This window comes from Nelumbo lutea, chromosome 6 (assembly GCF_056320005.1).
Source record: "Nelumbo lutea isolate HS-2025 chromosome 6, American lotus-T2T, whole genome shotgun sequence".
NCBI classification, from domain to species: Eukaryota; Viridiplantae; Streptophyta; class Magnoliopsida; order Proteales; family Nelumbonaceae; genus Nelumbo; species Nelumbo lutea.
In genome coordinates this window covers 52,972,752-52,998,877 of record NC_142689.1, presented here as the reverse complement: position 1 = coordinate 52,998,877, position 26,126 = coordinate 52,972,752, and the positions used below count along the sequence as shown (strand labels likewise).

At 38.6% G+C, this 26,126-nt stretch overlaps 1 pseudogene; it reads right to left on the bottom strand.

Annotated features, from left to right (window-relative positions):
* Positions 1–19,465: 19,465 nt before the first annotated feature.
* On the bottom strand, positions 19,466–20,618 carry LOC148848914 (cation/calcium exchanger 4 pseudogene; annotated as a pseudogene).
* Between the last annotated feature and the right edge of the window lie 5,508 nt (positions 20,619–26,126).

The following is a 26,126-nucleotide window of genomic DNA, read 5'->3' as shown; positions in this document are numbered from 1 at the left end:
GGCACATGGCTTTATGAGCACATAATAAGAGAAACAAAAATCCTATGAAGGACTGAAAGAAATAGCTAACTGGGTAACTGATGTAGCATGATCCGGTCACTCCTAGCTGGCACTCACGTGGCTCCTGAGAGGTACTTGAAACGAAGAAGAAGAAGAAGAATTCCCGGGGGGTTGCCTGGCGGGAACGCTCCGATGATTAAGTCAGTACTTTGTGTAAGAAGCAAAAGGAAGACAATGGCTAAGAGTGCAGATTGCGCCAATGGTTCGAAGATACCCCCTTCCTTGAGAATAAGCCCCTTATAACAGAATTCCGTTGCTTCAGGCCCTCTGGCTTCTGATAGGGCAAGTATAACCACCACTGTCAGTCTGCCACAACCATTACAGGCAAGGCTGAGGTGGCATGCGCGGGGCCATCGTTGCAGGGTACGTGCCTGTCAGGTGCGAGACACCTTTCTAAAGGTGATAGGCATGACGCTATCTAACAAGGGACATGTTTGCTGTCCACAGATTTGTCGGGTACGACAATCGAGCAGGAAACCTTCTTGTGGTATACCGAACTACCCTTCTGCGAATTACCCTGAGTCGGGCTATCTCTTGAGTGACGAGTTGCATGTAGCAAGTTATGCCGAGCTGGCTGACTCGAGGTGTCTATGTCTCGGGGTGTCCAGAGATGGATTGGTGCGTTCTTGCCTGGGAGTGGCCCGAGATCCATTGGGAGGAGCTCGAGCTTTAAGAGAGGTCAGGGCGCCCCTAACTCGGGATGCTCTGAAGTGCCTTAACCCCGGGGAGGAGGTGCGGGTAAGGCGGCTTCCGACGAGTAGTTTGCATGCCTAGTTGCCGAGCTAAACTCGGTGGGACTTTCCCTCTGAGTTGTGGTTACGCCCGTTGCGCTGTCATGCTGAGTCACTATTTGAGCAAGGTCACGTCCACGTGTACCCGTGTTGCAAGGTCAGGCCAAATCACCCCACAATAGGATTGTGGGCAGATGAACTACCAAGTGTTCTATGGGCATACCGGACCATGGAGAAGCCCACCACGGGAGAAACACCCTTCAATCTCACCTACGGCACCGAAGTAGTGATCCCTGCAGAGATCGAGGTACCTACGCTGCGACTAGAAGCATATAGTGATCAGACAAACGAAGATGAGCTACGTACCAACCTCTATCTACTCGACGAAGTAAGGGACCTCGCGTACATCAGGACCGCAACCTACCAGCAGAGAGTAGCTCGGTACTATAACGCCAGGGTCAAGAGGCAGAACCTACGTGTTGGCGACCTGGTCCTTCGTAAGGTTATGATACCTGAGCCTGGTACTGGCAAGCTCGGGTCTAACTGGGAAGGTCCCTACCGAGTGAAGTGAGTGCTCGGAGAAGGAATGTATGAGCTCGAGACTCTTGAAGGGAAACAAGTACCTCGGGCATGGAATATTGTCAACCTAAGACAATACTATTTATAAGAATCGAGTAGGCCACGAGCCACTCCCAAGGTTTAAGGGCCAAAATACCGAGCTAATATGACCTCGGCACAATAGGACCTAGTCGCCTCTATGGCATGGGCAGACTCCGAGAGTGGGCCATGAGCCACTCCCCCAGCCTAAGAGCTGAAATGCCGAGCTAATGAAGAAAACTTGGTAGCATACAAAATTAAGCTACCCCATCAGCATGAACCAAGTACTTGCAGCGCTTGAGGTGCAGGCGGCTCGGGCACGAACCTTACAACAAATAGCCCGCCCTGGCATGCAAAGAGTTGGACCTGCTAAAGATAACAGACGGCAACCTACCTCGGGTGCAGACAGGTCGGGCATGCGCCCTACTATGTCCCTCACCCCGGCGTACACGAGGCTACCCCTACTAAACAGTTCGGGGCCACGATGGTCGTTAAGGAACACCCACTTCGGAAGTTCAACTTGATAGATTAACAACTTGGAGTGAGATAACCGTTTCAACAAAAATGAATTGCCAAACTTTTGACAAAAGGAAAAGGTTTCTTCATTGCAGAAAATTCATTACATAAATTTCATTAAAAACGTCTTGATTACAAGGGAGATTAAGTTTACAAATACAGGGAGCAAACTACTTCGGGAAGCCTGTTGCCTCTGCTAGGGACCTCCTCGGGGGCAGTAACTGGGCCAGCATCCTCTGCTTCATCTTTGGTGCCCTCATCTTCAGAATCTGGATCATCTTTTGAATGACGCACGATGTCGTCAGTCATCCATGAAGTGGTGATGGCGCTCGTATCCAGGTCAAGGTAGAGGTGCCTGATTAGCCACCGATTAAACTTGAAGCCCTTACGGTAGGCCACCGTCATCACGTCGTGACTTTGAAGAGTTGACGTAGTCAATGACAGCCTGAGTCTTGGCCTCCTCGAGAGCACCCTCAAAGATTGTAGTCTTCTCTCTTATGTCTTCCTAGAGGTACCCCACTTCATGTGTCAGCTTCCCCTTCGCCTCCTTGAGGCCTTGCACCTCGAGCTTCAAGGCATCTTGCTCAGCCTTGAGGCAGTTCACCTCAAGCCCTAAGGCCTCCTGACCGACCTTGAGGATGTTCACCTTAGCCCTCAACTTGTCTTTGTCTCGGGCTAGCTCCCCCTTCTATGCCATTAACACCTCGATGAAGCTCTTCTGAGCCAAGGTGTCACTCTCCAGGCAGTGGACCTGACAGTGAGCTGCCCTCAACTCAGTATGGGCTGCGCGAGATGACTTCTCAGCCTCCAGAGCCCGCTTCAGGTGCCGATCTAATTGAAGGGTCAAGGCGCGAATGGCGGTGTTCACCTGCAAAAGGGAAACCAGTCAAGAGGGAAATCAAAAAAAAAAAGAGAGAGAGAAAAAGAGAAGAAAAGAGAAGAAAGACTCACCACCATTGTATGAGTGGCAGCTCGGGCGGCGAGCTAACCAGGAGTGAGTTCGGCCCACTCGCTAACCTCCCCTGGGTATGCAGCCAGCTTGCTCTTCTTCAGGCTGCACTAGGGGTTCAGGACGGTTTGGCTCCCCTGACCCTCCAAGCTAGAAGCCATCATCTCCACATCATGAGTGGAACTCTCAGAGGCCTCAGCGGCAGATTCGGTAGGATGAGCCCCGGCAGCAGCAGCATTGGCCTCGACAACGCTTTCACCAGTAGGACCGGTGGGCTTGGCAGCAGGCTCGGTGGGCCTAATGGCAGGCTCTGCTATCACCTCGGGCCCCTAAGGCATAGCCCCTTCTTCCAAGTCAATGACAGGCTCCGCTACCACATCGGGCCCCGAGGCTAAAGTCTGCATAGGTTGGGGCTCGGCTGAAGCTTGTGGGGACTCAACGCACGCCTTCTTGGCTACGCGTTTCTTTCTCTTCATCTGGCGAAAGAGCTTCTGGTTATCTATTCTCTCTGCCTCCATGGGACCTGCAGTGAAACATGACATCAGCAACCCGAAGTAAACATATGAACAGAAAGCTGAAGTGAAGGAAAACCTACCCGAGCTCAAGCTCGCTTGGATGAGCTTCTCCTCAAAAGTGAAGCCTTTATAATTCAACCCGAGCTGAACCAGTGACTGGAGCACCTTCTTGGTCTTCCTGTCTAGGATGACACCGGGGTCTTGAACGGCTATCCTCCAATCGGTGGGGAAGGGCCACCCCGTGCTGCTCTGGACTACGAAGTAGTCCCGCTTCCAAGCTGGGACTTTGCTCGGGAGCTTGTGCATGAGTTTGAAACTCAGGCCGCACTTCGGATGCTGAGCAGCAGACGAGCCATCCCGAGCCAAGGTACCCACCTCGGGCTCGTCGATAAGACTGTCTACACTAGATGACACAGTGAACTGAAGGGAAGAAACAAATTGAAAAGAGAAAAGAAGCTTGGGGGAACTCACCAAAGGAACGCAACCGGACTAGGAGAATCGGATGAACTGGAAGACCCGAGCTAAGAGACCTCTGATGCGAGCTCAAACGCTAATAACGAGAGCTTTGTGGCGAAGAAAATGGCCAAGGGTTCCCCTATTTATAGCCACAACTGCGGGTTCCTCGAGGCAAAAACGGTTTAGCGTGTTTTTTACGTCCGCGAAGTCTAAATCACGTGAGATCCACACGTAATCCAGACGTGACTCGGATCTTTTTGATCAAACTGGGCGCTAAACAGGTCTAGCTGGATGAGCGTGCGACAAAGCAGCATGAATACCAATGCCAAATCCACCCGGCGTGTCATGACCTCCCCGCGCTGGGTCATCGCCGCCAGCACAGGGAGTGGGGGGCAATTGATGGAGGGTGATTTTGCCTGACCTCGCAACACGGGTACACGTGGACGTGACCTTGCTCAAATAGTGACTCAGCATGACAGCGCAACGGGCGTAACCACAACTCGGAGGGGAAGTCCCACCGAGTTTAGCTCAGCAACTAGGCGTGCAAACTACTCGTCGGAAGCCGCCTTACCCGCACCTCCTCCCCGGGGTTAAGGCACTTTGGAGCATCCCGAATTCAGGGCGCCCTGACCTCTCTTAAGGCTCGAGCTCCTCCCAATGGATCTCGGGCCACTCCTAGGCAAGAACGCACCAATCCATCTCTGGACACCCCGAGACATAGACACCTCGAGTCAGCCAGCTCGGCATAACTTGCTACAGGCAACTCGTCACTCAAGAGATAGCCCGACTCAGGGTAATTCGCAGAAGGGTAGTTCGGTATACCACAAGAAGGTTTCCTGCTCGATTGTCGTACCCGACAAATCTGTGGACAGCAAACATGTCCCTTGTTAGATAGCGTCATGCCTATCACCTTTAGAAAGGTGTCTCGCACCTGACAGGCACGTACCCTGCAACGACGGTCCTGCGCATGCCACCTCAGCCTTGCCTGTAATGGTTGTGGCAGACTGACAGTGGCGGTTATACTTGCCCTGTCAGAAGCCAGAGGGCCTGAAGCAATGGAATTTTGTTATAAGGGGCTTATTCTCAAGGAAGGGGGTATCTTCGAACCATTGGCGCAATCTGCACTCTTAGCCATTGTCTTCCTTTTGCTTCTTACACAAAGTACTGACTTAATCGTCGGAGCGTTCCCGCCAGGCAACCCCCCCGGGAATTCTTATTCTTCTTCTTCGTTTCAAGTACCTCTCAGGAGCCACGTGAGGGCCAGCTAGGAGTGACCGGATCATGCTACATCAGTTACCCAGTTAGCTATTTCTTTCAGTCCTTCATAGGATTTTTGTTTCTCTTAATATGTGCTCATAAAGCCATGTGCCTTGACAGTTTTTCCTTATCATCCCCACAATAGTTTTTCCTTATCAAGCCATGTGCCTTGACAGTTTTCTCTTAATCCATTCTTTCTGAATATTGATCTGGTTGTGCCTGCATATTGGGGTGGGGTGATGGCATGGGAGGGGCCTGGGTTTGTTCGTCTAAAGCAAATTAAAGCCAACAAAAAGAGGCCCATGGGCGAACAGTTGTTGTTCTCTATTCTAAATGCAAATTGCTTTCTCTATTCTAAGCATGATAGCTACCGAAAGTGTGGTTGTATAAAGCACAATAACCCATATAAAAATTGGCATTAATAAGAGGAAACAGATCTTTTGAACTCCTTGGATTAAACACAGATATGTCAATCAATATTTCAATTCTCAGATGAACTCCTCGGATTCTCATGATAGCTATTGAAAGAAATACAAAAAATGAACTCACATAACATAAATCGAACTCTTTGGATTCTCAAAGAATGAGCACAGGTCTATCAATCAATACGATTCTCGGAGAATGAACAGCGGTAGATTCTCAGAGAATGAACAACAAAATGGTCTGCGGTGAAGAACGATGAAGAAGGGTGGTAGTCTTCTGTGAAGAACGACCTGAATTCTCAAGAATGAATAGCAAAATAGTCTTTGGTGAATAATAGAGAAAGAACAGTCATCTCCAGTGAAGAACGGTCTAGATTCTCAAAGAATGAACATCAAAATTGTCTCTGGTGAAGAACAGTGGTAATCTTTGGTGAAGAACAGTGGTAGTCTCTAGTGAAGAACGGTCTAGATTCTCAAAGAATGAACATCAAAATTGTCTCTGGTGAAGAACGGTGGTAATCTTTGGTGAAGAACAGTGGTAGTCTCTAGTGAAGAAAGTTTTGGATTCTCAGAGGGTGAAAAACGATCTGGTTTCTCAAAGAATGAACAAAATAATAGTCTCTGGTGAAGAACGGCAATAAATGATTGTCTCCAGTAAAGTACGATTGTAGGAAAATGAATGAAATATTTTGGAAAGTGGAATATTCCAAGTAATATATGGAACTTTGCAAATTGATCAGATGATGCCTGAGGGTAAAAATGTAATTATACATGTTTTCCGTCTTGGTCATTGACGGAAGAGAGGTATTTGATGATGGTCATTTTGGCAGCTCCCCGCTGGCTACTAGCTCGGATGCTAATTGATGGTGCACAATCTGACTACTCTCTGAACATTTGGCTACTTCCCGATGGCTGATGACTCTGGAGCCGAGTTATATGATCTCTACTAGATGAAGGCTCTAATGTCGAGCTGACTTAGTAGAGCTAGGTTGATTGTCGGAGTTGTGTTGCCTTTTTAGAGAGACCTGCAAGGAATCAACGTTAGAGGACCTGGGGTGGTTAACCTGGCGAGGTCGCTTCAATTCTTAAGTTAGTATCGTACTTTGGTTGTGAGCTGAATACTTTAGTGTAGAGAGAGCTAGTGAGCAAGTAATCGTGCGTCCCTCCTTGTGTCATTGGGGTTGGTGCCTTTATATAGGCTTTGTTTGGCATGGGCTTCACGCATCGTATCTGAGATTTTTGGGAGGTCGCCTAACCGATCCAAGATCTTCAGAGGTAACCGTCACGCACATTGACCATCCTCCAGAACACTTGGTACGTGGGCCAACTCCCAAGAAACTTAGGAGTGTCGGGATATGCATACTGAATTTGTCAGCAAGCACAACTCGCATGTTGCCTCCTAGACCTCAATCAGGTCGGTAAGCTCTCAAGGGAGGTCGCTCCTCGCATCGAGGTCACATCGGCCAGTGACGAGGTGCTACAGGTCAGCCCTAGACGAAGTGCTCCTAGCCAGCCTAAGTTGTGGTCAAGGTCGCTAGTCCAGAGCAAAGATGAACCGCGGTCTGGGACTCCAAATCACTGCTTAGGTGGTGTCCATGTGTCATCTGGATGTTTCAAGATGCCATGTGTCACGATGTGACTAGAGGGCCAAATCTGCCCTCATCAATTGCCCCCCACTCCCGAGTTGAGGGCAGCTCATCGAAGGGAGTAGATTGTTCCTTTTGGCCCAAAATGACTGTTTGATGGGCTCATAGTTGTAAGCGTTGGTCCAATTTGCTTCTCAAGTTGGAAGATTTCAAATATTTGCAGCCTTATGTAGGACCTCGCCATCTTGATTTTCAGGGCACGAGAGTGGATTCATTCACTCGAGGAGAGGTGAAGTAGGTACCCCGACCTATTACCTCAAGAGGGAGCTCCTCGTGCCATCCTCAAGAAGGGGTTCTAACCGCGTGATTACTTTATTAGGTTGCTCCACTTAGGTAGACTTTGACATAGTGATACTTAAACTAGTTCCCAAAAGAGTAGCTAATGAGTTTGACACGGAGCCTGAAACCAAAGTGAATAGAACGAACAAGTTTGCATCTGTCATGGTGCTGAGAGCGAACTAGTCTCTCTTTCTCATGCTGAATGCAAATTGCTTTTTATTTCATCCATGCAAAAGAGGCAACTGGGTCTTATGTGGTGCTAAGGTCTTTTATCAGCTCGGCACCTTAGCCCTTAAGCTTTGGGAGCGACTCACAGTCCACTCTCCTTATCCTTGATCTTGCCCATGCCGAAGAGGCAACCGGGACTCATGTGGTGTCGAGGTCTTTTATCAGCTCGGCACCTTAGCCCTTAGGCTCTAGGAGCGACTCATAATCCACTCTTCATAATATTATTTAGTCGATATGCGGTCTGACCAATTCGCTTAAGTGGGTGGCCAATTCTATTGTACCCTTAGATGTGGCTACTTCTACATCGTCACTTGAGATTGGCTTCCTCGGGAAGGTGCTTGCAAGATCATGATACACTGCTCCTAGAACCGCTCACTGTTTGCTTTCTATTGGAGTCATGGGAGGGTCACCCTAAGGGGGCAACTTTGCTATCTGCGGGTCGCCTACTCTCATGGGAACCATAAAAGCTCGACCTATAGTGAGACTTTGCAATTCGGGCTAGAGGTAGTCACAGTCAGATCGCTAAGTCTCGCCTGGGCTGGTTATCCATTTCAGTTTTGATTGTAGGTTTTGTCCTTACTTTTGATGTCAAATGATAAGTTGATGCCGTAGTTGCACTGCATCAGCCCTCAGAACGCTTGTCATCAACTCCTACGAGAAGTCACAAGGAGATCGACAACCTACGGGAGCAGCTCAACTAGTTGTAGGTTGATAACTCGCACGGGAGCCTTGAAAGGCTTGACCAACAAGGGCATCCGCACAATCTGTAGGCCACTAACTCCCGCAGGAGCCGCGAAGGGTTTGACCTATAGGGGAGACCTCGCGAAGAAGGATAACAAGGCTCATCCGGGCTGAAATGAGGTTGGCAGAGTAGCTTAGTCGGTTGGGGCTGCTAAAAAATGCCTTTGAGTTAATAAAAAATGGAAATTAGAGAGTGAGAAGTTAAATTTTTAAAAGGTGAGATCTTAGCTTTCTGGAAGAAGAGGACTTAGCCTTTTAGAAGGTGAGAACTTAACTTCTTGTAGCATTTCCCATAGTCGGTGCCAATTGATGATGGTCATTTTGGTAGCTCTCTGCTGGCTATTGGCTCGAATGTTGATTGATGGTAAACAATCTGACTACTCTCTAGTCATTTGGCTACTTCCTGATGGCTGATGACTCTAGAGCCGAGTTATATGATCTCTACTAGATGAAGGCTCTGATGTCGAGCTGACTTGGTAGAGCTAGGTTGATTGCCGAGCTGTGTTGCCTTTTTAGAGAGACCTGCAAGGAATCAACGTCAGAGGACCTGGGGTGGCTAACCTGGCGAGGCTGCTTCAAATCTTAAGTTAGTATCGTACTTTGGTTGCGAGCTGAATACTTGAGTGCTAGAATGCTAGTGAGCAAATAACCACGCGTCCCTCCCTGTGTCATTGGGGTTGGTGCCTTTATATAGGCTTTGTTTGGCGTGGGCTTCATGCACCGTATCTGTGATTTCCGGGAGGTCGCCTAACTAGTCCGAGATCCCTAGAGGTAACTGTCATGCATGTTGACCATCCTTCGGAACACTCGGTACGTGGGCCAACTTTCGAGAAACTTGGAAGTGTCGGTATATGCATACCGAATTTGTCGGCAAGCACAACTCGCAGGCCGCCACCTGAACCTCAGTCAGGTCGGCAAGCCCTCGAGGGAGGTCTCTCCTCATGTCAAGGTCACATCAGCCAGTGACGATCTAGGACTCCAAGTCACCCTTTAGTCACATTGTGACACATGGCATCTTGAAATAGTTGGATGACACATGGACACCACCTAAGCGGTGATTTGGAGTACCAGATCACGGTTCATCTTCGCTCTGACCTAGTGACCTCGACCACAACTTAGGCCGGCTAAGAGCACCTCATCTAGGGCCGACCTATAGTACCTCATCACTGGTTGATGTGACCTTGATGCGAGGAGAAACCTCCCTCGAGAGCTTTCCAACCTGACTGAGGTCCAGGAGGCGACCTACGAGTTGTGCTCGGCGGCAAATTTGGTATGCATATCTCAACCCTCCCAAGTTTCTAGGAAGTTGGCCCACGTACCGACTGTTCTGGAGGATGGTCAACGTGCGTGGCGGTTACCTTGAGGATCTCGAACTAGTTAGGTGACCTCCCAGAAATCTCGGATATGGTGCGTGAAGCCCACACCAAACAAAACCTATATAAAGGCACCAACCCCAATGACACAGGGAAGGACGTGTGATTACTTGCTCACTAGCTCTCTCTACATTTAAGCTTTCAGCTCACAACCAAGACAACACGATACTGACTTATGCATTTGAGCAACCTCATCGGGTTATCCACCCTGGGTTCTCTGATATGTTCTCTTGCTGTTCGAACCAGCTCACTACGCAATTAGCTTCCAGGTCATCTTCCAATTAGGAACAGCCAGATCGTGCACCATCAGTATCTATTGATTTTTTCAAAAATAGAGGAGAGGTTTTTGCTAAAGTGAAACTATAGGGGAGGTTTTTATGATTGTTAGAAATTTTGGGGGAGGTTTTTGCATTTTGCCTAAGATGCTAATTTAAGTCACTTATAAACTTAGGGTATGTTTGGTTCATAGCTAGAATAGGAATGAGAATCAGATTGGTCTATTCCCATTGTTTGTTTGTTTTAGATAGGAATGCGAGTGGAAATTGGAATTAGTAATAATGGGATTTCATTCCCAATGGAGGGGCAGGGTGTTGGGATTCACGTATGAATAGTTGAAGAGAATCCTACATTGGAAAGGAACAAGAGGTGCAAGGGACTTATATGTAGAAGTAGCCCATAACCCAATACCTTAAACTTTTGGGTTGTATGTGGTGTCTCTCTCTTGTATGCAAGTCCTACGTGCGTGTAGGGATACAAGCCCCAATTTTAACGACTCCCCTCAATACCCAACACAGGGAATGGCCATTCCCTCAAATGGGAAATGCCATCCCAAGCACCTATTCCTACAAACCGAATAGGGCCTTAGTAATTCCATTTACTAGTACTAGTAGGGACCCATGTGATGCACGAGAAAATCCAATAATTCAGTATTGTATTTATATTGAAAAGTATACAATAATTTAGTAGTATATAAATAATTATTCATTAATTATGCAAGCAATTTTCAAAATTCAGTAATTTTCCAAAATAACACTAAATTATAACAAAATTTTTCAAAATTCCAATAATCAATTTGTTTTAATATTTTAAATAACAATAAAAAAATATTAATATAAAATAATTAATGATATTATACACTGAAATATTAAAATTATTGAACATTACAATTTTAAACACAAAAATTAATATAAAAATAATGATTAATTTATTAAAATATCAATAAATTATTTATTAAAAATGTGTAATTTTCATAAATATCAATAATTCAATAATTATTCATTAATTATACAAAACAGTTTCAAAATTCATTAATTTTCTGAAATTAAACTAATTTATAATAAATTAAAAAATGTTAATATTTCCAGTAATATTAAAAATGTTATTATGAAATAATTGGAAAATATTAATTATTGAAAAAATAAAATTACTAAAAGTTATAATTTAAAATAAAAATAAAAAAATAAAAAATAATGATTGATTTATTGGAATATTAATAAAGTTTCAATATTTGTATTTTAAAATATTAAAATACAAAAATAGTATTAATAACTAATTACTAGAAGAATTCAAACAAATAAGTAAAAAATTAAAAACAAATAACTGAAAAATGTTAGAATTACTAAATTATTGAAAATAATAACCATTGAAATTTTTAATTACTAAAACATTAATTTCTGAAATAACTAAAAATAGTAACTAAAACTTAAAAATAATAAAATAAATGATTAATGAAATCATTAAATCAAATAAATACAAAATATAAAAATAAATAAATAGTACTCGAATTATTTAATTACTGAAAATAATAACTATTGAAAATTTAACTATAAATATAATTATTTACTGGAATAACTAAAAATTATTAATTACTGAAAATATTAAAATTACTAATGTAATGATTATTTTTAGAAGTTAATAGTGGTACTTGATTATTTATAGCTATTAATTAAAAATTAAAAATTAGTTATCAGATTATGAATTAATGAGTCATTATTATTTATTAAGTAATGTAATTATGATTATTTATTAATTATTTTGAGAAATTAACATTAATAATTAGTTATTAATAGTTATTAGTTAAAAGACAAACCGAACTGGTTATTAATAGTTCTACTAGTTTGTTATTAAAACGGTTTTACTTACTAATATTATTAGTAAACATGTACGTGCATTTGCACGTGACAGTATCTACAAGACAAAACTATTTAATTCATGGATAGTTTTTGAATAGTAATAAGTGGACAGTTTTTGGAGTGAGAGTAAAGGATATATACGCCCTCTTTATCCTTTTTATGCCCATTGTATGCTGCTTAGATTAGGGGTAGAAAATGTCCAACAAAAATTCCAAAAAAAAACATTTGCTCTTTTATAAGTAGTATAGATTATTTATTGAAAATAACTAAAAATAATTATTGAAAAGTATTAATTACTAATATTATTAATTACTGAAATAACTAAAAATAATGAATCCACATCCATCACTGGCGAAGGTTAAACACTCACTTTAACAAAGTTCCTTGATCCATCAAACAACACCCGGTAGGACATAGCTTAATCTGCTTTAAGAGGGCCATCACAGAAAAATAGATATGTAGATGGCTAATAGGGAGCAACAATTACGACTCTTGGTAACACGATCAACTGAGCCCATCATTAATGAAGATATTAAAAGAAATAGAAACAAATAGTGTTATTGATAAACCAAGCATGCCTTATTTTACTAGTAAGAGGGGAAAGATAGTTGATGCCTTGATTGCCTATAATTAAGCTAATTGTGGGAGAGAATTAGGAGTAATTTTAGATAATTTGAATGGAAAAGGAGAGGAATGGGGAGATAGAGAGAGTTAGTGACTTGGTTCAAGGAGAGGGAGAAACCTGATTGGTTAAACATGCATAATTATATGGGTTTAAAAAATAAAAAATCCAAAACATTAGAATGAGGATTTTGAAGAAATTTTGAAGATGAGGGAAGTGAAACGTGGAATGATTTGCTATATAATTTTTATTCAATGGCTTTTTGCAAAAAAAAAAAAAAAAAGGAACAAGTGTGTATTGCTACTAGTAGCAACACGAGATGTGTTAAGAGAAAATTAAATGATAGACCTTCCTTTATGAGAAGGAAGGTCTTAACGCTATAGCCCCCCACCTTTTAGACACGTGGCCTTCTCATTTTTCTAGATTGTGGCATCTTTTGAGAAGTTGTTAAATCCCATAATCCACTACCACCATTCAAACAAGTGGTCTTCTCATTTTTTGGAAAGCTAGACATGTGGCAATTTTTGAGAAATTCCTACTAAAGCCCACAACCCACTACTATGTCACAGCTCCCCACCATTTAGACATGTGGCCTTCTCATTTTTCTAGAAATCCAAGCTCGTGGCATTTTTTGAGAAGTTACTGCTAAAGCCCACAACCCACTACCACTATTTAGACATGAGGCATCCTATTAATTCAAGAAATAGGATTCAAAAAGTGGGTAGTTTCACTCTTAAACATTCTCGACAGTTATTTATTAGCTTAACACATGTTTATCCATAGTTTATTAAATACAAATAGGGTGGGACCCATTAAAAGATTACCATAAACCCACATTTGTTTTTAAATAATTATTTTTTCAAAAAGAAAAATACTTTATTAATTACAAACTTGGTTTAACTTTTAGGAAGTAACCCAATTTAACTTGTAAAAATAAATAATTCAAAATATATTTATTAGATAAATAGTAAATAGGGGTGGATTCGAGCCGAGCTAAGCCGAATAGTACGAGGCTTGAGCTCAACTCGCCTAGACTCGGTTTGAGCCAGAACCTTGAGCTCAATCTCAAGCTGGTTCTAGCTCAACTCGAGCTCAATTTGAGAAAAAAATGTTTTATAAAAATAAAAAAATTATATATAAAAAATGTTTTTATTTGATATTTAAAAAATTAAGAATTATAATATTTTTATTATATATTTTCTCTTTATATATATATACGGCTTGCGAGCCTCACGAGCCGAGCTCTATTAGGCTCAAGCTCGGCTCGTGGCCACCCTAATAAAGTGGGTTATTGTTTACAAATAAGCTCTAATTTAATATCTTAAATCAAATTAAAAAACATAAATTAATAGTAGGTTTTAAATAAAATAGGTCAGAATTGATTGTCAATTACAAAGATGCAAGACTCATGTTAGTTTTTTTTTTTTAATTTAATTTTTAATAACTAAATAGTAAACTTCAAACTAAATTATACACACATTTACTTACCTCGTACTTAGTACGGGGGTCATTCTCTAGTTGATAACTAAAGAATGTAATGTTTTTAAAATAATTAAATTTTATTTTAGTGATTTGTTATAAAAATAATTTAGTAATTTAGATTAACTATATTAATAATTTTTAACAAAAATAATAATTTACTATTAATTACTTAATAAAATAATTATTTTTCCATATTATTCGTTAGTCTTTTGTTTTATTTATTTTACGTTATTAATAATTAAATGTTCCAATTTTTTGTAAATATTACTTAAATGTTAGTAAATAAATAAAAGTAGGTTGTATTCATAATTAAATTAATCTAAGCCTGAGCTTGAAGGTTCATGTTGGGCTTTGGTTGATCCTCAACCTGATCCAACCCCCAAGTTGCACCCTAAGAACAATGCAACATTTGCAATAAAACTAAACCAAATTGAGTACAACCCATGCGTGCATTATTTTTATATTTTAAACTATTTTTAGATGAAAATCATTAATATTGAAGCCAAATGAGCTATAGGGGATAGGCTACCCCCATTTGTGTAGCCTAATGAACAAATAATAATAATAATAATAATAATAATAATAATAATAATAATAATAATAATAATAATAATAATAATAATAATAATAATAATAATAATAAAAGATCTTGAGCCAAACCCAAGCGTAATAATATTTTTTTGGGCTTTGGATTGGGATAGGCTTGCTCGTGTTAATTATAAAACTATTATTTTTATAAAGATTGTTATTTAATTTTAATTTATTATATATATAATTATATATAATATCTATATGTGTACAAAATTTCTATATGCCTCTTTCATATATGTATGTATGTATGTATGTAACTTTCAGGTCAAGCTTAGAGGTTGCTTAGCTTGGGCCTTACCCGCTAAGGCTATCAATGGACTTTGAAAGTCCAATACACAATTTGAATCCAACTTTGGTTAATTATCCTAGATTTGGATGTTAGAAGTTTCATTTGTTTAATAATTGGATCAATGTGGATTTAACCCCATCCAATCCAACTAAAATCCAAGTCCAATAAAAAAATATTATTTATGGATACATGTAGGAAAACTATGTATACATATTATGGATATTATATATAAATATTTAAAGTTATATAATTATTAAGTTTCAAATTATAATTTTCTGACAATTAACCAATTAAATAGAACTTAAATAAGAAATAAATAAACAAAATTTGGATGAGAGTAAAAATCTCTCTTTGGAACACAATAGGGTAATAATGGAAGAGACCTATAGAAATATGGTAAAATAAGTTAATGATGGAAGGAGTGAGACTTATGTCTTAGAATTCTCTCTCTCTCTCTCTCTCTTGTGCGCCCGCGCACACACACGCTCTCTCTCTCATTATTTTTAGGTGATTTAGCTATTTATGATATTTTTATTAATGAATTTTAAACTATTTTTTGTTTATGGGTTGGGTTGGGCCTATGTTGACCTTGAAATAATGGGCTTAATGTGGACCCAAGCATGGATCAAATTGAAATGGTCTTCCCTAAGCAAATTGCTTCTTGTTTATTAGATTAGTGAGGGGAGGAAAGAGAATAAAATAAAAAAATAAAAAAATAAAAAAATAAAAAAATAAAGAAATAAATAAAAAAAATAAAAAAAAGAGTTAATGGAATGATTAATGAGGAGAGATAATCAAAAGAATTAATGAGAAAGAGAAGAGAAGAGAGAGAGAGAGAGTTAATGATGAATTAATGAAGAGAGATGAAAGTCTTAAAGACTTAAAATTGATTAGGACTTGTGCAATGCACAAGCATTGTTAAGGGAAATGAGAGAAAATGAACCTCATAATAGATAGAGCAGTTGATTATACACATTGTTGATGTGTCATGGTTTAACCCATTTGACCCAAACTATCAAACTATTAGCCCTCGACCTAGAGGCAAAAATGGTTAAACCTTTGGATTGATATTTAACACACTTATTGTTATTAGTAAATGCATAAATAACAATAAATGCACAATTTACTAAAATTAATCTTAATTACTGATGTTCTTATTAAATAACAGTAATTAAATTTAAAGGTAACTAAGTTGATCCAATCCAAAATAATTGTTGACTGATGTTCTTATTAAATAACAGTAATTAAATTTAAAGGTAACTAAGTTGATCCAATCCAAAATAATTGTTGATAAATAATAATTTATCAATAAATTCTATATTAATTAGTAATTAATAGTAATTTACAAAATTATATAAATTATATATTTATTGATATTAAATTAATTATAGAATTTACTGGTAATTTATCAGTAATCTCTATTCATTACTAATGTTCTTGTTAAATATCATTAACTATATTTATTGTTAAATTTAAAGTGGATTAAATTTGACTTAACTTGAAACTACTTTTAATGAATAGAAAGTAATATAATTAAATCAATAATTAACAATATATTATATATTACTTGGTAATTAACAATAAATATAATTTCTATTAATTTTGTGTAATTAATTATATTTATTTTGTCTTAATGAAACCTAGATAATATTTCATTAAAATTAAATTTTCAATTTTTAATGATAATCTATTGACAAAATAATTGATAATTTATTAATAACAAATTGATAATTTACTAATAATATAAATTATTGATAATTTGTTGACAAAATAAACTAAACTGTGGGGCATTTTTTGGAATCGAATCAGTACTATTAGTTTTTGGAAAACCGGTAATTAGAACCGAACCGAAGCCAGTCGGTTAACTGGTTGACTAGTTTAGTTAACGGTCATTTTTTTACTTTTTACAATATATATTATAAAAATATATATAAATATATAATAAAAAATTATAAATATATATAAAATATTATATTTTAAATAATATATTATAAATATATATTTATATATAATATATAATAAAAAATTATAAATATATATAAAATATTATATTTTAAATAATATATTATAAATATATATTTATATATAATGCATATTTAATAATCTATAATATAGAAAAATATAATATAATATACATAAATATATATAAAATATATAGAAATATATGCATATCGGTCGGTTCAGTTAACCACCGGTTTTCTATATTGGTTAATTGAAACCGAACAGAACGATTTGGCTAACCAATTTTTTGGTTCACTTTTTTTTGCTCACCCCTACTCCACATGTCTCAAGAGCTTAAATGAAGACAATTCCATAAGAACAAAACTAAATAAATAAATGACAAGAACCCAATACAAGAGAGGGAATTCAAAACTCTTAAATTTTGTAATCCTCCCTCCAAAATACATGAATCACCGACCCCTATAAATAGTCCTACCTTTTTAATAATACCCTTTTTTTTTACAACTTTTTCTACAACTACGTCCCTGTCACACCTTTTTTTACAACTAATAATAGTCTTAATCTGTTATAACAAATTTAGACCGTAAGATAGTTTGGAAGGAGTACAAGTACAAATATGCCGAGTACAATACCTTGTATTTTATATTATTTTATATGTATTTGTATTTGTACTCTTTTCAAACTGAGTTTAAGGAGAGATTTGTTGACACACTTGCGGTAAGATTTAAATTGAATGTGAAAGACTTAAATCGCCTTTGCACAATCCAAATTCAGCGACCATGCGTATTAACCTTAATACATATAGATCGACCTCTCCAATTTTCGATTTCCAATGCTATCATGTCACCTACTTAACCAATTTGAGTTGTAAATTGGTGAATCGAGGTGGCTAACTGAGCTATTTTGCGAGGTCTTAGAGCTTGACAATCCAAAGTTAAGGGTGTGTGGGTGGATGAGCTACCTAGTGTCTTGTGGGTGCATCACAAGACGATCCAGACAGCGACTGCGAGATACTGTTCAACTTGACATATGGTACGAGGGCCATCATTCATACGAGATCATGGTGCCCACCTTGCATTCTGAAGTGTATGAAGAGGAAGCTAATGATGACGAGTTGAGAGTGAACCTTGACTTGGTGTAGGAGGTTCGAGACTTGACATATATTCAAAGCGTAACATAATAGCAAAGAGTAGCTTAGTACTATAAAGCCCGAGTTAAGAGATGTCAATTCTGAGCTACCAACCTGGTACTCAATAAAGTTATGGTATTCGATCCCAATTTGAGAAAACTGGATCTTAACTGGTGTGGCTACTCAACTTGGAGGGAAGACGGAATGGAGTATGGATTGGAGTTGCCACCTAATTTTTTTGAAATGGAAATTTAAGAAAACTCATGATTTTTCAAGAAAAGCATTTTTTTTTTGTTTTCTTGTTGACTCATTGCCCAATGGGGATGAGATTCTTTGGGTCCGGGGATCAAGGTACGGTGTGGGAAGGTATTAGGCACCCCACCCACACTTGGTTGAATTAGCCTTTACTTTACCAATTTCCAAGGAACATTTAATAATTTTGGGACTTTGAATCTATTAAAACAACATGTATTAAGCATGACAAATGAAACAAGAAAAGGGCTAATGAGCTGTCTTAAATTAAGAGGAACAAAAGTAAATGATCAAACATAACAAATAATTCAAATGAAGAACACTAATTAAAATAGGCAAAACTAATGAGTAAAGGAGCTAAAACAAATTATAAAAACGAAAAGAAGAGAAGAAAGAACTATATTGAATGAAAAGTTGCATTAAAATGTACTTAATTAATAAAGTGGGTTATAACGATGCTAATAGTGATAGCCAAAACCAACACTTTAATTAATGAAATGTCTAAGAAATGACTAAAAAAACCTAATAACCAGACATGATGCCTAGAGGTGGCCTACGATTATTTTGGAATTAAATGAACTAAGACCATGTTTGATTTGAAGGAAAAGATAGGGAAAGGAAGGGAAAGATCGGAAAACCTATACAAGGTTTATAAGGGTTATCCTACATTTCCTTTCCTTTCCCTACCTTTTTCTTCAAACCAAACATAGCTTAAATGCATGGATTAATAACTAAAACCAAGTTAACTTTATACATGTACATGTAAACATTATCGATGCACCCTAATTTCTAATGCAAGTTAAGGTGGCGTTTGATAAATTTGAAAAGTTAAAAAGATATTAAATGTGTCTGAAATCTGAAAAGAGGTATAGATGCTTTTCTACTTTTTAGAGGATCTGAATTCAAAAAATGTTTGTGTTGATCAACCCTTTACCATCTAAAATTTACTAATTTTACTATTTTACCCCTAAAACATACTATTTGGAAATGTTGAATTCAATTTACATTATCTCATAAAAAATAATTTTCAACCTCAAATAATATTGAAACAATACAAATAAAAAAGAAAAAAATTAATTATTACAGATTAATAAATGAAACGATTAAAATAAAAAAAATAATTAATGACTATAAAAATATTAAAATAATTAATAATTTACACAAATAAACATTAAAATATTTTTTAAAAATTAATAAAACAATTAAAAATCACTAATTAATAAAAATAATTAATAATTAATAAATAACACAAGTAAATTTAATAAAAAAATAATTAATATTTAATAAGAACCCATAGAAATATGCAATGTTTCTGCTTTGAGAATCCACATTATCTTGAGTATTCCACAGAAATGCCAGAAGCATGGGGACCATCGTTGCTCCTCAACTACTGGAATTGTCAACCTTTTCGGGAGTGTTAAAGGCATCTCCAACAGAGAAAATTATTTAGACAGGAAATGAGTGAACGGTCATCAATATCAGTTACCTCATCAGTCCATCCCCACAAATGCCTTGGGCTATCTAACTCCTTAATCCTCAATGTCTGATTTGAATAAATTGCCACATTTGAACCCACATCCACTGTGGTAAGGTAGTATGAAGGTGTGGTGGATCACTCTCAGATTCTATGTCCAGTAGTGAGCTGTAAATAGATTCATCTTCCTCACTTCCTATGGAAAAGATACTCCCTCTGACTGGAAGCAATGGCGTCACAGCATCCAGCTCTAACATGCGGGCATGTTTCCTCAAGATCTCATTTGCAGCAACAGAAAAAGCATAAACAATATAAACCGAGACGAAGGCAACTGCTCCACCAACACTCACTTTACCAATTATCAAAATTAGTAAAAGTGGCACAAGGGTGAAGAGGAAAAAACAAATATCTCTAATAAAGCATCTCCTATCAATTTGAACCCTCTTCTCTGCAATACAAAGCGAGACAGTCCCAACAACAACACAAGTAACAAAAACAGCTCCACCCAGAACACTATCGAGACCCACCTCACCTGCATCCGTGTCCACAAAAATGGCAATGCTAGCAAACACATCAGGAGCTCCATTTCCAAGAGGGAGTAGTGAAACACCAGCAACCGTTGGGGGAAGCTTCGAGAGACTTGAAAGCTTCTGCAAGGAACAACAAAAGTAGTCAGCTGCAGTATTACCCAACATATAGAATAAAACAAGAAGCCATGTGCCCAAGACGCGTACCCCAAGATCCTAAAGTTTTGACAGTCGCAGTAGAAGAACACAATGTAATTAAAGAATCCATCTGATGCGCACTGCGGTTGAGACTGCATACACTTTGGACCATCGTTGGACTTCACAGGGGGAGAGAGCGAGCGAGAGAAGGCCGGGGAGAGAGAGCGGCGGTGCTGGTGGGAAGACAGGGGAGGGAGAGAGAGAGAGAGGGAGGGAGGGGCAGGGAAGATAGAGCTTGCAGCAGCGGTGGTGGGAATACAAGGCAAAGAAAGAGAGAGAGAGAGAGAATATAGGGAGAGAGAGAGCCGCAACTGCACCTTGCAACGGCGGTGGTGGGAAGACAGGGCGGGGAGAGAGAGCGCGAAAGAGAAAGAGAGGTCGAATGTTTTTGTTTTATAGGTTTGGGGTTATCAGGGGTAGTCCATGTCATTTTCAAAATATTGTAAGGATATTTTAGATTATGCACCAGCTCTGGAACGCATCTGAACGTATTAAAAACCAGCCCAAGATCTATTATTTTCAAATCTGAAAATAAGATTCAGACTAATTTTAAGAGGTAAAATCAAAAAGGGTGAAGTCTGAAAAATAGCATTTTCAGATTTAGACATCTGAAAAATTGCAATCAAACGAACACCTAAATCAACATAATCATTAATACAAAGCTAAAGAGGTGGGGCCGATTATTAAATGAATTCCTAATGGAGATTAAAACAATAAAAAAACCAGTATCTTATTATTACAACTTCAACGGTTAAACAAGTACAAAATGAAAAATGGCATGACCGATTTAATTCTAATGTGATGCAAATGCAAAGAAAAAAAAATAAAGATTAAACAAGTGCAAGAAACTAAGCAACATGCTAAAGGTGACATTTTTTTTTTTTGAAGGCAGTGGCATTCTTTTTAGAAGTCCTACGCTAAGGCTACATTAATTAAATGTACTTAACAAAAACCGCATAAATTAAAAATAAGCCATAAAACTAGAAAATGGAATAGAGTAAATGTACGTCTCTTCTTTAGAGAAAGAAATGAAAAAAATAAAAAAGAAATAGATCAGAAATCATAAAAGAAAAAGAAAAGGAATAACCAGTATGCCATTATTGAAAGAGCTTGAAACAACGTGCATAATTGTGAAATGATAATTCTAAGGTCTGCAGAGAGTAACCAATAAGATAAAAAATAGAGAAGACACACCTTGGAAATGACTTGTAGCATGCAATTCAATAGTTTTCAAACATGATAATTCTAAGGTCTGCACTTATTTGAACGCTTATTTCTACTTGAGAGGTCCCCAAGCTTTATAATGAATTTTGGTTCATTTTGGAGGGTCAAGGACGTTGGTTATGTGACCCAATGGGGGAGAAAACACTACTGGATGACTGTCATTTTTGTTGCATTGTTGTTGGCTTTAAATATGCTTCGGACTGTTCTTCTTGAATGTATGCACGACTTCAAAGGGATTTCATGGCTTCAATCATGTATGGGGGACACTAGAGATGTTGAAGAGTGAGGGGAGATTTTGGGATGTGGCTAATGGCTGCAAGAGTGTGTTTGTATAGGTTTTCCCATAGGCTAGAAAGTGCCTAGGCTAGAATGTGTCACTAGGTTAGGATATTAGGGGGGGGGTGTTCTTTGGACGTGATGGAGGTTTTCTCATGAGTTTGGACGTGAGTTTGGGAAGCTTGGGGCTGCTTGGGACTAAGGGTGTCAATGAACCGGTTTTGGATTGGACCCCATTCAGTCTAAAATCAATTTGGATGGATTGGATGGACCAATAAGACATATTGGATTGGACCAATCCGGTCCAAAATATTTATTGGATTGGATTGGACCTGGTCTGTCTGTAACAAATTTATATTGGATTGGGTTGGATTAAACCAATATCTGGTCCATTGATATAAGATGAGAATATATGTGTCAATGGACTGGGTTTGGGTTGAAACCAATCTAAACCAAAATGAATTTGAACAGATTGGATGGTCCAAACATTGAATTGGACCGGTCCAAATTGGTCCAAGACATTCATTGGATTGGATTGGACCTGGTAAATTTATAATGGACTCACATTAGACTGGATCAGATTGGACCAAATCTAATCCAATTGACACCCCTTCTTGGACGTGAAAGGGAGGTATTCTCTAGGCTAATGGGGGTAGAGTTCTCTCCCTAAGTTAGGTTGTGTGTTTAGAATGTGAGAAAGGGGTGGTATTTATAATTTTTTGGGGAGGATTCTAGAAGGGAATAAATGGCTGAGATTTGAAAACAAGAGAGATCAAAGGATAAGGTTTAAAAGGGATTATGAAGCGAGATTGATTGAGAGAATGGATTGTCATGACAACTTTGGGATAGATCCTCTCAATAAATCAAGAAAATGAGTGGAAGATTTTACCAATTTACCTAAATTGGACATTCCAAGTTTAGGTGCTTGGATTGATTGATTGATTGTAGGCTTCTAGCTGGTCAAATCTTGGATTTTAAAATGGTTTTGGGAGAAAGGTTTGGTCTGGGATGCCCTAGGATTGAAGTTATAGTGAAGGGGATTCCAAACGGAAGGCCTGGATTGAGTTTAGAGTTAAGTCTCAAGATGGAGGGGTTAATGGTGTCGGAATTGGACAATCTTGGTACCATTGGACTCAGAATTTTGGGTTCCATTCATCTAAAAGGTTGGATTTCAGATTTCACAAGGCATAGGGTTCAGGATCAAAGATGATCCCGATCGAATGATCGGAATCAGTTTTGGCTTCGGGTCTTGAGATGAAGGGGTAAATGGTGCCGGATTTGAGTGATCTTGGATTTTTCGGATTCAAATTTTTGGGATCTATGTACCTATGGTCTTGGATCCTTTAAGCCCCAAGTTTTGTAAAATTCCAAAAATACCCCTAGGCTAGCTGAGATGTTAACTGAAGTATGCTTGAAGCTCAAAGTGCTATAGAAAGATTGAAGAGTGCAAAAATGGGTTGTCTACAACTGGAAGATCCCTATAGGGTAAGTAAGGCGATCGGATCGGGGACATACAAGCTTGAAAACCTTGAGGGGAGGGAGGTCCCCCATACGTGGAATGCCGATAACTTGCGGAGATACTATGTCTAAGGCTCCGAATGCAATTTCGAATTGCATAAACCCAAGTCTAGGAAAAACTGAGAAATTCTAAGTATGAGACAAGACCTCAGTTAACCAAGCTCCCACCTCATGAACACTCGCTTTGGTGACCTGGTTGAGTTGGACCACGCTATTTGCTTTGTTAGACAGTATATGCCCTTGCTCCAATCAGATTGATGTACGTGAACATTTATTTGTAAATGAATAAAGTACGTTATTGTTTCATGTTCATATTGATATTTTTCTCTGGATTACCCCTTAAACTGGACGCTTATGAGACTTGTGTTAGTTTAGAATGTCCTCAGTAGTTGAATAGACTTTGGGAGTTTATCCTGCCAAGGTTGACACTAGTGTGTTGCCAAACAGTTGGAGTAGCTTGTCTCAACTGCTAGGGTTAGACCCCAAGTACATGCAATGTGTGTTTGAAAGAAACATTGAACTCGGACCAATTTCTAGTTATGCTTGGGCCTTGGAGATAGATGTGCAAAATTAGAAAGTTACACATAACCTTAAACTTGATTATGGTATAGTAGTAGGTGTTGGATTGGGTTGTCTTTGATGTGCCAATTAGTAAGGTCTATCAAGGGTCAACACCCAGGTATGTTGGGACAGTTTGGGAATTCACCTGATTGGCTGATCATAGTGATAGAGTTGCCCCTTTGTTGGACAAAGTGAATATCAGGGTTTACACTCTCTTTGATGTAACCTAAAACTGTCGGTAATGGATTTCAACTGTATTTGAAATCTGTTTTTGCAAAATGTATTTATATGTTATATACTACTATTTATGAAAAAGGCTTGGAAAATGTTTTAATCCCGAGATCCATCTGAGTAGAGAGTGTGGAACTGTACCTTGCGGCCAGGGGAGAGGTCCTTCCCTATTAGGAAATGTTTTGATCACTATGGGTCGAGAGGTTAAGTGTAAGAGACCATTACAGGGCTAATTACCTAGTGGTCTTTATCTCACTTAAGTTCATTATCCTTGGGTCATCATAGGGTGGTTGAATCCAATGATCATTTAGGTGTAAATGTTGGGCCTAGATTGAGCCCATTGGCTTAGGGGTTTATTGCTCTGAACAGTGAATTTGACCTAACCTCTTATAAAGGTGGGGTTGGACCCTTATGGACTTGAGAGAGACCTTTGTGGGGTCCCACGCCATAAGATATCAAGACTAAAGTGGCCATACAACATTTGGAGTCGTGAGCCTTTGAAGAAAATGGGCCAAAGGCCCAATATCAATAAAATTAAATAAGCATGAAAATGGTGTAAGTGCAATGAGATAGGGAATACCATAAGATGATATCTCTAAAGGCCTTCCGTCATTAGCATGAAAACATACTGAATTGGTGGGTGGAGATGCACCATAAAATTGGACTATCCATTTCACTGAGATGGTCAATGGGATTTCTTCATAAAATAATAGGGGCATCATAGACTATTGGGAGGGGCCTATCTTGAAATGGAAGAATCTTCTACAGTACCTTGGGGTTCCCGATAGCCATGTATTAGGAGCAGAATCGTTCTGTAAGACAAAAGATCTTCAAATTGTTGATGACCATGATGATGATCGAAAGCAACCAGTTCATGACTATGTCATGCGTATGATAGGTTATATAAATGAATTGGAGGCTCTTGGCTCCCAACTTGACGATGACACCAAGACTGATGTTGTCTTGAACTCTTTACCCTCATCTTTCAATTAGTTTGTTATGAACTACAACATGAACAAGCTAAAAGTTAGCTTCTAGGAGTTCAACAATATGTCACAAAGAGCCAAAGAATTGATTAAGAAGGACAAGCTAGTAGTCATGCTTGTTGAATGTGAAAAATCTGGCAAGAAGAAAATGAAGGGTAAGAAGAAGCCTAAAAAAAAGGGAGGTAAACTGAAGAAGAAGAAGAAGAGAGACAAATCATCTGATGAATGTCACTTTTGCAAGCAGACTGAGTATTGGAAGAGGAATTGTCCCCAATATCTAGAATCCCACAAGAACAAATAAGGTAAATTTGAATTTCTTGTCATAGAGACTAACACATTGCAAGGGTTCAAGGAAAGCAAAAGGCTGAATGATGACAGGGTTGTGCTTTACTTGGGGAATGACTGAAACAGTTGCATCTGCTACTATAGGAACAGTAAATTTAATTTTTTGAGAATGAATTGTTACATTAAAAGGTTATCTTTATGTACCTTTACTTAAAAGAAATCTGATTTCAGTTTCTAAGTTGTGTAAGGATGGTTATTCTATTTTATTTAATAATAAGATTACAGTTAAATTGAATTACAAATTTTTTACTCACGGAGAACTTGAAAATGGTCTTTATGTTTTCTATCATTCTTTAGAAAAAAATGTAACCGAAACTATATCGGAACACATCCCCAAGAAAAGAACATGTGATATAGTTAATTCCACGTGCCTATGGCATTACCGACTTGGCCATATTAATATAGAATGTATCATAAGATTGGTGAATGATGGTCCTCTAGATTTTCTCAATGTGAAAGATCCACCAACTTGTAAACTTTGCCTCTAAGGAAAGATGGCAAAAAGGCCATTTATAGGTAAGCCTCAAAGAAGTACGAGCACACTTGGCCTTATACAT